Below are 14,830 nucleotides of genomic sequence, written 5' to 3'. Positions count from 1 at the left end.
GATTTTTTAAACCAACTTAAGTTGAATTCAAATGTATGCTAATTCATAGGTAGTAGCTATTTATAATGTCCATTGTGTAACTTTCGTATGTATAATGTGCTTGACACACACAACATGAACTATACTCACGTTTATATCCGATTGCTAAAGCAATGCATTGTCTGGAGTTCAAAATACTAACTATGTGGATCAATTGTGTCGAATAATAACATAGACATGCTCAAATTCGATAGAATCTAGATGTCTGATGGATCAATGACCGCTCCTTACGCGAATTGCAAATATCATGATCCCATCCTAATATTTGGATACAATTTATATCTTTAATCAATGTGTAGAGCAGTCTTTTACGTGTAGTTTCACTCTTCATCGGTGGTCTCTCACACATGCTCACACACTCTCTCCCGAGGTGTCTTTCTCGCACACATGCTCTAGATATAACCCTCCCTCCCTCTCGTAACCATTTACAATTGTTTTCACTAACCTTTATCACAAGCACTCTTCCTCTCGCAAACATACACACGCACAATCCTCATCGACCCTTTCTATATACATGGACCTGCCTACATGTCTCATGTACGCACATTATCTTTACGCCTATCTCTCACGCAGTGTCTCACACCTCTCTTCCTAATCGACGAGTATGATTCTAGCAGAGCATTCTGTAGGATGCCCCTTAAAGTTAGGTTGGATGAATAGTAATATCAGAGATAAAGGGGTTACCTTAGTCCGAGAACCTAGGGTTACAAATCCTAGTCGGCTTTGTCAGTGGACATAGAGTCCTTCACAATTCTGTTATCTTTGTCTTGTACGACTAGTCATCCATGGGTCTTCCTAAATGCATCACGGGCCGACCAATGTGGCGCAGGACGGAACAGAACGAAGGGCCTCACCTCGACCCACCGGACCTCACGCGGTGACACACCCTCTGCCCCCACGTCTCATTATCTTCTCACACCCACTCATACCAACACAAACGCCACACACACAGAAAATTTCTCCTGGTGCCTCTATTCCCTCCCCCTTGCATATACACACTCAAGGGAATGGAATCTCTTGTCGTGACGTCATATTCGTCTCTCTGTAGACCACTCTCATTTCTCGTGCTATCTCTCCCACGCCCCCCCGTCGGCCCCTCTATCCATGCCTCTCTCGAATACGTAATACACACACATACCTCTCTAGGCCCCGCCAAATGCATCAACTACACATTCACACATGTTACATCATGTATCCCATTGATCTAAAAAGCCCTCTCTTCACGTTTATTTCACATACAACATTCCTTTTGAATAAAGTGTGGCCAAAAAAATATTTTAGAGTTTATACATATATACAACATTACAAAGTTATATGGAGGAGTACGAACGCTAATTTGCATTGCATGGTGCCCACAATGATATTTATTCCGCACTGTGAATTTGTATATTTTTATACTATATGCAAAGTTAGTCATAATAAAGAGAAACGAAGAGAATATCTCTCTCCATCGCATACCCCCCTGTATGCCCCTTTCACGTATGCACACAAAACTATCTCCAGGTCCTCTAAAAGTAAGCCCCCAGAAAATTCACGCATGTTTCATCTTTCTCTCGCGATATATGCAATGACGATCATTGTATTTGAAGAGAAAGCACGATACGTACATTGGACTTCAGAATCCACTCATTACGGTCACCACGTTTAGTGGTTATTATGCAGTCACGGGCTCACCGTACAACTCTGTATTTGCTCATGACATGACTAGTTGAGCAGTTAAACGCTCCACGTGGCACCTCTAGTGTTGCATCACATTATCTCACTACCATCGTGACCACCTGTCGACTTGTATCTACTCTACATCTACACTCTTATAAAATACATAAAATACACTCTTATAGAAAAACAGAGTTGGTGATGATGGTGTGCCTGCCATCCTGCAATATAGGTCGTCCGATTTATATCTGACGGATAGGAAAGAAACTATGGCAATTTTGCAAAAAGGTACCCACACACCTCTCCACATTTGCAAATAAGGCCTTCCCTCGTTCATCCTTTTCTCTCACAAGATAAACAAGTCATACAAATGCATCTTGATGTTACATGCAACGCACGGGCATCTTGCTAGTAAGAATGAAAACAAACGACAAAAAAAATATTTGGACGGTGGTTCGAAGTCATGATCGCGGGCACATCAGACAAGGTGGCCTTGTATTGGTATGCTGAGCTGTCTGTTTTAACACACAAGAGCTGGTGTGGTGATTATACACACATGCACGCATGCACACGAACTGCATCCACGCAACACTCACACAAACACATGCACCCACGCACGCACGCAACACTCACACGTACACACGCAACCACGCACACACGCAGCCACGCACGCACACGCGCACACATGCATGCACACACCAGTACACCACACGACCTTTTTCCTATGCGAACTGACAGGTGGGACCCACAATGAACGTGGTCAATTTAACTAGTCAACATGGCGCCACGCAGACTATTTGGCCGGTCAACAGAGTGCAATCCGATGTTGAGCTGTGAGCAAGTGACCGTATAATCACCGCAAAACGTATATAGTGACCGTAATCAGCTTATTCTGAAGTTCGGTGATCGTATTACGCTTTTCTCTCTGTAGGCCCTCCAAAACTACATCTCCACACGTTCTCGCATGTTACATCTAATAACTATGCAATACAGCACTACTACTACACTCTAACATAATAAATCAGATGTGTTTTTAGTTTTACTAGATATCATATTGTTACTTATAATTATTCAGTTTGCATACATTAAAATTGCCTTTGAAATGTATGGCCAGTATCATCTACCGCGCGGGAAAAACCCTGCCCTTTCCTGTTTAATCGGGTTTGTATCGATGGATCGTGCGAAACATCAAAACTATAGTACTATACAATACAAGTGACAGTTCACTGGGCCGTCGTGTCGTCTACTCCTCCATCGTAAGAGTGGAGCGCTCGCTTTCATAAATCTTCTAGTACCTTTCGCCGACATGTGGGACATCAAGCTACCGGGTCCACGTGCCATACCGGAATACAGTGCAGAGCAGCCGGGGTGAAGCACCCCAGTCATGGCACCGGCGTAGTAATGAGCAATGAGGCGTCAAATCACAAAGCTGCACCTTTCCCGCAGTTAAGTTGGAGGGACGAAGCAACCATCATTTCACTCGTTGCTGAATCCGCTTCTCCCTCATCTTCTTCAACTTAACCACGAGTTGCTTCAGCCATTGTTATGCCTCATGTGGGACGTGGATCGGCTTGGTAAAGCACTAACATGTGGGACCGCATGTTAGCAAACCGCTAGGACAACGTCCTCCGAAAATAAGAAACCTCCCCCGCCATCCGCGTGGTAAAATCACCTCCTTTTCACTAATCTCGATTCTATAATTTTTTAGATCAATATAATTGAGATTTGTATAGATAGCACACAGGAGCAAAACCAAGTGGTACGGTTAAGGGCATCCACAATGTGTAGCCAAATGTGAAAATAGCTTTTGGCATCGTGGGAACCATTGTGGACGGTGTTGCCAAAGCCAAAAAATGGAACCGAAGCTCCCTGATTGATTGATTGAAGGAATAGAAAAATGCAACGTCTCTCCTCTTTCTCCCATGCTTGGACGTATGCAGTATAGTATAGAGCACAGAGTCTACTCCCCTGTCCCTTCTATCACAAATCACAAAGCAATGAGGCGTCAAATCACAAAAGCACGGACGAAGCAAGCATCATTTCACTCTTCGCTGACTCCGCTTCTCCGTCGTCTTCTTCGAGAAGCCATCTCACCGCATTAGTTATAGTAGTACTAGTAAAGGACTTCCTGGATGCAAATAAGGCGGTTGTCTCGGCTTGCAGGCGGCACTTGAGAACGACTTACCGTGGTCTCCCTCAATGGTGTTCTCCGTCGAACGCACTTCGCCAAACCACCAAAAAAAATATCGTCGACGTCACCGCAATGGGGAAGGAAGTCAAATATAGTTACTACTCCCTCCTTCCATCTATATAGGGCCTAATGCATTTTTCAAGGCTGCCTTTGACTATTGATAAGATTAATAATACATGAGATATATAATGTGAAAATTATATCATTGGAAGCTTCTTTCACGTACGAATTTGATGGTATGCTTTGTGTAACTTGCATGTCATATATTATTGCTCCAAAACATGGTCAAAGTTAATCTCAAAAAACATATTAGGCCCTATATAGATGGAAGGAGGGAGTACCTCCATTTTTTTGTACACAAGGCCAGTATATCAAAATTACAATTTGCAAAGGGCCACTAACACTAATTGAGGCAAAATTGATGGGGTTAGCAACCAAGGACATTTATATCCCTTGCATGCATGCGGAAGTGAGAAGGTTGGTTTGCATGGCGCTGCATTAATCAAGCGATGAGGAGTGAGATGGTTAGCTCTTTGGTGTTTGGAGAAAAAAATACGCATTAATTGACACGTGAAACGAGGATTTGTATCGATTAAATCCCGTGAAGGAAAACCCAGCCTTTCTTTTTTAACACCAGTACTCCTAGTACGTATGTACTTATCCTGTTTGGGTCTAGGCCTTGCATTGCCAAACTTCGCCACACATTTTTTCCAAGCTTGCCTAAAGTTTTCAAAATGAGAAGGAGGTACACTTGTGCACGGCTATCGCGGTCGCACCACACCCTCACACGGTCGCTCCTGCATGCCGTGGTCGCACCGCACCCTCACACGGTCGCTCCTGCATGCCGTGGTCGCACCGCACCCTCACACGGTCGCTCCTGCACGCCACAAACCCAACCAAGGGAACGCATCCTCACTGACACGTGCTGTCGCATGGGAACACACCAAACTCAGCCATCCTATCGCTGACACATAATTTTCGTTCATAGAGTATGTTTATCCAACCGCATGTTGGGGAGTATCCGTACGGCCCGTGCGGTGGTCTATTGGGGAAGAAGAAGAGGTGAGGAAGAAGGAAAGAAGGGTTAGGAGACGTAGGATATTCATCCAACCGCCTGAAATGGTGGGCTGACCCAAGTCAAGCGACTTGCATAACAAATATATGTTTTTACACAGCAAAAGATCCATAAAAACAACAACATAAAGAAAAACTATCACTGCTCGCGGAAAGAGACGACCTCGTCGTCTTTGGCTGCCGGCGCGAACCAGCCGTCGCTGCCGACATGTGTCTCCGCACTGTGGTTGTCCTTGGCCTCCAGCTACTCATTCAATTGGAGCGTGCGGGCGCTCTGCACGGACGAAAGCACAACCCGATTCAAGTCAAGGATGTCCGGTTCCGCCTGCAGGAGGGCCTCGATGGCAGCGGCATCCGCGCGCTCCGCGTCGAGTCGAGCCTCCGCCGCCCGGTTCAAGTCCAGGACGTCCAGTTCCGCCTGCAGGAGGGTATCGATGAGAGTGGCATCCACGCGCTCTACATCGAGTCGAGCCTCTGCCGCCCGGTTCAAGTCCAGGACGTCTAGTTCCGCCTGCAGGAGGGCCTCGATGGCAGCGGCATCTGCGCGCTCCGCCTCAAGTTGAGCCTCCGCCGCCTGGTTCACATCCACGACATCCGGTTCCGCCTGCAGGAGAGCCTCGATGGCAGCGGCATGCGCGCGCTCCGCGTCGAGTTGAGCCTCTGCCTCCCGGTCCTCCTTTAGTATCACCATGTTGAACCGCTGGTCCGCCTGCACCATGGGGGACTCGGACGCCGGCACGAAGTCGACGTCCATCGTCTCATACCCATCGGAGGCCTTCTGCGACGCGACCTCCGCCATGAACATTGGATCGGCTTCCTCCTCCTCGTAGCTTGGCTCCAGAGAACTCGGGGATTGGCCCGCCACAAAGTGAGCTTGGGAACGGAGGTCTGTGGCGCCGACCGCCGCCGTGATTTCTGCGCGGTGCTCCAGCGTCAGCATCTTGTAGTAAGTGATCTTGCGGTGCACCATGGCTTTCCAGCGAACTAGGGGACGCTTGATGCGGGCTAGGGGATCGAAAGGTGGGGGAATGGGCTGGAGATTTGGTGTGCTTTTAGGGCAGTGGCTGGCGTAGGCCGAGCAGCGATGGTTCTGGTGTGAATAGTGGTTCCGGTGATGACCGGTCAATCGATTTTGACTGTACATCGCTCTTGTCTCATTCGCGTTGCAGCCCGGCACGCTGGACCCTCCACGTCGCTCACCGAATGGAACGCGCTTCGTCTTGCATTTTTGCTCGCTTGTGGGACCGCAGTTGAGAGCAAACCGACGTCCCTCCCCCTCCCCTGCCCGCGTCATTTATTATACCACCACTCCCTCCGTTTTATGCGGAGTAAATAAAAACAGAGGGAGTATACTACGGATGAGGATCCCTTGATGTGGCCGAACCCATTGAGTAACTAACATGCGGGGCCTAGCAAGCATGGGGTCCGCCAGTAAGTGACCGAAAGGGAGGGTAAGGCAGGGATACCTACGTTAGAGGATCCACTTCCACTATACTACTTTGACCAAATGTTAGAGTAATAATATATGACATGCAACTTACACAAATGTTAGAGTAATAATATAAGACATGCAACTTACACAAAGCATACAGGGTCTAATGCGTTTTTCGAGGCTAACTTTGACCAAATGTTAGAGTAATAATATGACATGCAACTTACACAAAGCATACGGTCAAATTCGTATGTGAAAGTGGTTTCCAATGATATAATTTTCACATTATACATCTCATGTACTATTAATCTTGTCAATAGTCAAATTGGAAACCATCTCGAGTACAAATCTAGGAGTACGTACGAATCTAACAATATTGATTGGCGTTGTTGAATGTTGATACCTTTTTGATCAAAGTAGATATACTTTGACTACACATAAAACTTATATGTAAACTAGAAAGGATAGGAGGGAGTATATTGTACGTTCAAAAACGAAACGAACCTTGAATACCCTTTATATATGATTTGCGGATGCTATGATCACCGGTTCAAAATTTTGAATCCGCCTTAGGTATCACGTGCCCCCACTCGTTCCCTCTCAATTTCATCTCGGGGTCCGGAGATCTATTGAAAGAGGACTAGGGTGGGTACATGCGAATGATACTCGTGTTGGGGAACGTAGTAATTTCAAAAAAATTCCTACACACACGCAAGATCATGGTGATGCATAGCAACGAGAGGGGAGAGTGTGATCTAAGTACCCTCGTAGACCGACAGCGGAAGCGTTAGCACAACGCGGTTGCTGTAGTCGTACGTCTTCACGGCCCGACCGATCAAGCACCGAAACTACAGCACCTCCGAGTTCTAGCACACGTTCAGCTTGATGACGATCCCCGGACTCCGATCCAGCAAAGTGTCGGGGAAGAGTTCCGTCAGCACGACGGCGTGGTGACGATCTTGGTGTTCTACCGTCGCAGGGCTTCGCCTAAGCACCACTACAATATTATCGAGGACTATGGTGGAGGGGGGCACCGCACACGACTAAGAGAACGATCTTGGAGATCAACTTGTGTGTCTAGAGGTGCCCCTGCCCCCGTATATAAAGGAGCAAGGGGGAGGAGGCCGCCCCTAGGAGGGGCGCGCCAGGGAGTAGGATTCCTACTCCTAGTTGGAGTAGGTTTCCTCCTTTCCTAGTCCAACTAGGAGAAGGGGGGAAAGGGGGGAAGAGGGGAAGGAAGGGAGAGAGGGGCCGCGCCCCAAACCCCTTGTCCAATTCGGACTGGGCTTGGGAGGGGCGCGCGCCACCTCCTGGTCCTTCCCACTAAGGCCCATTGCTTCTTCCTCGTATTCCCGTAACTCCCCGGTACCTCCGAAAATACCCGAATCACTCGGAACCTTTCCGATGTCCGAATATAGTCGTCCAATATATCGATCATTACGTCTCGACCATTTCGAGACTCCTCGTCATGTACCCGATCTCATCCGGGACTCCGAACTCCTTCGGTACATCAAAACTCATAAACTTATAATATAACTGTCATCGAAACCTTAAGCGTGCGGACCCTACGGGTTCGAGAACAATGTAGACATGACCGAGACACGTCTCCGGTCAATAACCAATAGCGGAACCTGGATGCTCATATTGGCTCCTACATATTCTACGAAGATTTTTATCGGTCAGACCGCATAACAACATACGTTGTTCCCTTTTTCATCGGTATGTTACTTGCCCGAGATTCGATCGTCGGTATCTCAATACCTAGTTCAATCTCGTTACCGGCAAGTCTCTTTACTCGTTTCGTAATACATCATCTCGCAACTAACTCATTAGTTGTAATGCTTGCAAGGCTTATGTGATGTGCATTACCGAGAGGGCCCAGAGATACCTCTCCGACAATCGGAGTGACAAATCCTAATCTCGAAATACGCCAACCCAACATGTACCTTTGGAGACACCTGTAGAGCTCCTTTATAATCACCCAGTTACGTTGTGACGTTTGGTAGCACACAAAGTGTTCCTCCGGCAAACGGGAGTTGCATAATCTCATAGTCATAGGAACATGTATAAGTCATGAAGAAAGCAATAGAAACATACTAAACGATCGGGTGCTAAGCTAATGGAATGGGTCATGTCAATCACATCATTCTCCTAATGACGTGATCCCGTTAATCAAATGATCAAATGACAACACATGTCTATGGTGAGGAAACATAACCATCTTCGATTAACGAGCTAGTCAAGTAGAGGCATACTAGTGACACTTTGTTTCTCTATGTATTCACACATGTATTATGTTTCCGGTTAATACAATTCTAGCATGAATAATAAACATTTATCATGAAATAAGGAAATAAATAATAACTTTATTATTGCCTCTAGGGCATATTTCCTTCAGTCTCCCACTTGCACTAGAGTCAATAATCTAGTTCACATCGCCAGGTGATTCAACACGCATAGTTCACATCGTCATGTGACCTATACCCAAAGGGTTTACTAGAGTCAGTAATCTAGTTCACATTCTTATGTGATTAACACCCAAAGAGTACTAAGGTGTGATCATGTTTTTCTTGTGAGAGAAGTTTAGTCAACGGGTCAGCCACATTCAGATCCGTAAGTATTTTGCAAATTTCTATGTCAACAATGCTCTGCATGGAGCTACTCTAGCTAATTGCTCCCACTTTCAGTATGTATCTAGATCGAGACTTAGAGTCATCTAGATCAGTGTCAAAATTTGCATCAACGTAACCCTTTACGACGAACCTTTTTGTCATGTCCATAATCGAGAAACATATCCTTATTCCACTAAGGATAATTTTGACCGCTGTCCAGTGATCTACTCCTAGATCACTATTGTACTCCCTTGCCAAAAACAGTGTAAGGTATACAATAGATCTGGTACACAGCATGGCATACTTTATAGAATCTATGGCTGAGGCATAGGGAATGACTTCCATTCTCTTTCTATCTTCTGCCGTGGTCGGGATTTGAGTCTTACTCAATTTCACACCTTGTAACACAGGCAAGAACTCTTTCTTTGACTGTTCCATTTTGAACTACTTCAAAATCTTGTCAAGGTATGTACTCATTGAAAAAACTTATCAAGCGTCTTGATCTATCTCTATTGATCTCGATGCTCAATATGTAAGCAGCTTCACCGAGGTCTTTCTTTGAAAAACTCCTTTCAAACATTCCTTTATGCTTTGCAGAATAATTCTACATTATCTCCGATCAACAATATGTCTTTCACATATACTTATCAGAAATGCTGTAGTGCTCCCACTCACTTTCTTGTAAATACAGGCTTCACTGCAAGTCTGTATAAAACTATATGCTTTGATCAACTTATCAAAGTGTATATTCCAACTTCGAGATGCTTGCACCAGTCTATAGATGGATCGCTGGAGCTTGCACATTTTGTTAACATCTTTAGGATTGACAAAACCTTCTGGTTGCATCATATACAACTCTTCTTTAACAAATCCATTAAGGAATGCAGTTTAGTTTATCCATTTGCCAAATTTCATAATCATGAAATGCGGTAATTGCTAACATGATTCGGACAGACTTAAGCATCGCTACGGGTGAGAAGGTCTCATCGTAGTCAATCCCCTTAACTTGTCGAAAACCTTTTGCGACAATTCTAGCTTTGTAGATAGTAACACTACTATCAGCGTCCGTCTTCCTCTTGAAGATCCATTTAATCTCAATGGCTTGCCGAACAACGGGCTAGTCAACCAAAATCGATACTTTGTTCTCATACATGGATCCTATCTCAGATTTCATGGCCTCAAGCCATTTTGCGGAATCTGGGCTCATCATCGCTTCCTCATAGTTCGTAGGTTCGTCATGGTCAAGTAGCATGACCTCCAGAACAAGATTACCGTACCACTCTGGTGCGGATCTCACTCTGATTAACCTACGAGATTCGGTAGTAACTTGATCTGAAGTTACATGATCATCATCATTAGCTTCCTCACTAATTGGTGTAGTAGTCATAGGAACAAATTTCTGTGATGAACTACTTTCCAATAAGGGAGAAGGTACAATTATCTTATCAAGTTCTACTTTCCTCCCACTCACTTCTTTCGAGAGAAACTCCTTCTCTAGAATGGATCCATTCTTAGCAACGAATGTCTTGCCTTCGGATATGTGATAGAAGGTGTACCCACAGTCTCCTTTTGGGTATCCTATGAAGACATATTTCTACGATTTGGGTTTGAGCTTATCAGGATGAAACTTTTTCATATAAGCATCACAATCCCAAACTTTAAGAAACGACAACTTTTGGTTTCTTGCCAAACCACAGTTCAGATAGTGTCGTCTCAACAGACTTAGATGGCGCCCTTTTAAACATGAATGCATTTGTCTTTAATGCATAACCCCAAAAATGATAGTGGTAAATCTGTAAGAAACATCATAGATTGCACTATATCCAATAAAGTACGGTTACGACGTTCGGACACAGCATTATGCTGTGGTGTTCCAGGTGGCGTGAGTAGTGAAACTATTTCACATTGTTTTAACTGAAGACCAAACTCATAACTCAAATACTCTTCTCCACGATCAGATCGTAGAAACTTTATTTTCTTGTTACGATGATTTTCCACTTCACTCTGAAATTCTTTGAACTTTTGAAATATTTCAGACTTATGTTTCATCAAGTAGATATACTCATATCTGCTCAAATCATCTGTGAAGATCAGAAAATAATGATACCTGTCGCGAGCCTCAATATTCATCGGACCACATACATCAGTATGTATGATTTCCAACAAATCTGTTGCTTGCTCCATTGTTCCGAAGAACGGAGTCTTAGTCATCTTGCCCATGAGGCATGGTTCGCAAGCATCAACTGATTCATAATCAAGTGATTCCAAAAGCCCATCAGCATGGAGTTTCTTCATGCGCTTTACACCAATATGACCTAAACGGCAGTGCCACAAATAAGTTGCACTATTATTATTAACTTTGCATCTTTTGGTTTCAATATTATGATCATGCGTATCACTACGATCGAGATCCAACGAACTATTTTCATTGGGTGTGTAACCATATAAGGTTTTATTCATGTAAACAGAAAAACAATTTATTCTCTTACTTAAATGAATAACCGTATTACAATAAACATGATCAAATCATATTCATGCTCAACGCAAACACCAAATAACACTTATTTAGGTTCAACACTAATCCCGAAAGTATAGGGAGTGTGTGATGATGATCATATCAATCTTGGAACCACTTCCAACACACATCATCACTTCACCCTTAACTAGTCTCTGTTTATTCTGCAACTCCCGTTTCGAGTTACTAATCTTAGCAACTGAACTAGTATCAAATACTGAGGGGTTGCTATAAACACTAGTAAAGCATACATCAATAACATGTATATCAAATATTCTTATGTTCACTTTGCCATCCTTCTTATCTGCCAATCACTTGGGTAGTTCCGCTTCCAGTGACCAGTCCCTTTGCAGTAGAAGCACTTAGTCTCAGGCTTAGGATCGGATTTGGGCCTCTTCACTTGAGTAGCAACTTGCTTGCCGTTCTGCTTGAAGTTCCCCTTCTTCCCTTTGCCCTCTTCTTGAAACTAGTGGTCTTGTCAACCATCAACGCTTGATGCTTTTTCTTGATTTCTACCTTCATCGATTTCATCATCATGAAAAGCTCGGGAGTCGTTTTCGTCATCCCTTGCATACTATAGTTCATCACGAAGTTCTACTAACTTGGTGATGGTGACTAGAGAATTTTTTCAATCACTATCTTATCTGGAAGATTAACTCCCACTTGATTCAAGCGACTGTAGTACCCAGACAATCTGAGCACATGCTCACTAGTTGAGCGATTCTCCTCCATCTTTTAGCTATAGAACTTGTTGGAAATTTCATATCTCTCAACTCGGGTATTTGCTTGAAATATTAACTTCAACTCCTGGAACCTCTCATATGATCCATGACGTTCAAAACGTCTTTGAAGTCCCGATTCTAAGCCATTAAGCATGGTGCACTAAACTATCAAGTAGTCATCATATTGAGCTAGCCAAACGTTCATAACGTCTGCATCTGCTCCTGCAATAGGTCTGTCACCTAGTGGTGCATCAAGGACATAATTCTTCTGTGCAGCAATGAGGATAATCCTCAGATCACGGATCCAATCCGCATCATTGCTACTAACATATTTCAATTTAATTTTCTCTAGGAACATATCAAAAATAAAACAGGGGAGCTAAACGCGAGCTATTGATCTACAACATAGATATGCTAATACTACCAGAACTAAGTTCATGATAAATTAAAGTTCAATTAATCATATTACTTAAGAACTCCCACTTAGATAGACATCCCTCTAATCCTCTAAGTGATCATGTGATCCAAATCAACTAAACCATGTTCGATCATCACGTGAGATGGAGTAGTTTCAATGGTGAACATCACTATGTTGATCATATCTACTATATGATTCACGCTCGACCTTTCGGTCTTTGTGTTTCGAGGCCATATCTGTATATGCTTGGCTCGTCAAGTATAACCTGAGTATTCCGCGTGTGCAACTGTTTTGCACCCGTTGTATTTGAACGTAGAGCCTATCACACCCGATCATCACGTGGTGTCTCAGCACGAAGAACTTTCGCAACGATGCATACTCAAGGAGAACACTTCTTGATAATTAGTGAGAGATCATCTTAAAATGCTACCGTCAAACAAAGAAAAAAAATAAGATGTATAAAAGATAAACATCATATGCAATCAAAATATGTGACATGATATGGCCATCATCATCTTGCGCCTTTGATCTCTATCTCCAAAGTACTATCATGATCTATATAGTCACCGGCATGACACCATGATCTCCATCATCTTGATCTATATCAATGTGTCGTCACATTGTCGTCTCGCCAACAATTGCTCTTGCAACTATTGCTATCGCATAGCGATAAAGTAAAGCAATTATTGGGCACTTGCATCTTATGCAATAGAGATACAACCATAAGGATTTTGCCAGTTGTCGATAACTTCAACAAAACATGATCATCTCATACAACAACTTATATCTCATCACGTCTTGACCATACATATCACAACATGCCCTGCAAAAACAAGTTAGACGTCCTCTACTTTGTTGTTGCAAGTTTTACGTGGCTACTACGGGCTTAGCAAGAACCGTTCTTACCTACACATCAAAACCACAACGATAGTTTGTCAAGTTGGTGCTGTTTTAACCTTCGCAAGGACCGGGCGTAACCACACTTGGTTCAACTAAAGTTGGAGAAACTGACACCCGCCAGCCACCTGTGTGCAAAGCACGTCGGTAGAACCAGTCTCGTGTAAGCGTACGCGTAATGTCGGTCCGGGCCGCTTCATCCAACAATACCGCCGAACCAAAGTATGACATGCTGGTAAGCAGTATGACTTATATCGCCCACAACTCACTTGTGTTCTACTCGTGCACAACATCAACGCATAAAACCTAGGCTCGGATGCCACTGTTGGCGAACGTAGTAATTGCAAAAAAATTCCTACGCACACGCAAGATCATGGTGATGCATAGCAACGAGAGGGGAGAGTGTGATCTACGTACCCTCATAGACCGACAGCGGAAGCGTTAGCACAACGCGGTTGATGTAGTCGTACGTCTTCACGGCCCGACCGATCAAGCACCGAAACTACGACACCTCCGAGTTCTAGCACACGTTCAGCTCGATGACGATCCCCGGACTCCGATCCAGCAAAGTGTCGGGGAAGAGTTCCGTCAGAACGACGGCGTGGTGACGATCTTGATGTTCTACCGTCGCAGGGCTTCGCCTAAGCACCACTACAATATTATCGAGGACTATGGTGGAGGGGGGCACCGCACACGGCTAAGAGAATAATCTTGGAGATCAACTTGTGTGTCTAGAGGTGCCCCCTGCCCCCGTATATAAAGGATAAAGGGGGAGGAGGCCGGCCCTAGGAGGGGCGCGCCAGGGAGTAGGATTCCTACTCCTAGTTGGAGTAGGCTTCCTCCTTTCCAAGTCCAACTAGGAGAAGGGGGGAAAGGGGGGAAGAGGGGAAGGAAGGGAGAGAGGGGCTGCACCCCAAACCCCTTGTCCAATTCGGACTGGGCTTGGGAGGGGCGCGCGCCACCTCCTGGTCCTTCCCACTAAGGCCCATTAAGGCCCATTGCTTCTTCCTGGTATTCCTGTAACTCCCCGGTACCTCCGAAAATACCCGAATCACTCGGAACCTTTCTGATGTCTGAATATAGTCGTCCAATATATCGATCTTTACGTCTCGACCATTTCGAGACTCCTCGTCATGTCCCCGATCTCATCCGAGACTCCGAACTCCTTCGGTGCATCAAAACTCATAAACTTATAATATAACTGTCATCGAAACCTTAAGCGTGCGGACCCTACGGGTTCGAGAACAATGTAGACATGACCGAGACACGTCTCC

This window comes from Triticum urartu, chromosome 7A (genome assembly GCF_056163025.1).
Source record: "Triticum urartu cultivar PI428250 chromosome 7A, HENAU_Tu73, whole genome shotgun sequence".
NCBI lineage: Eukaryota > Viridiplantae > Streptophyta > Magnoliopsida > Poales > Poaceae > Triticum > Triticum urartu.
This window is presented reverse-complemented; position numbering follows the sequence as displayed.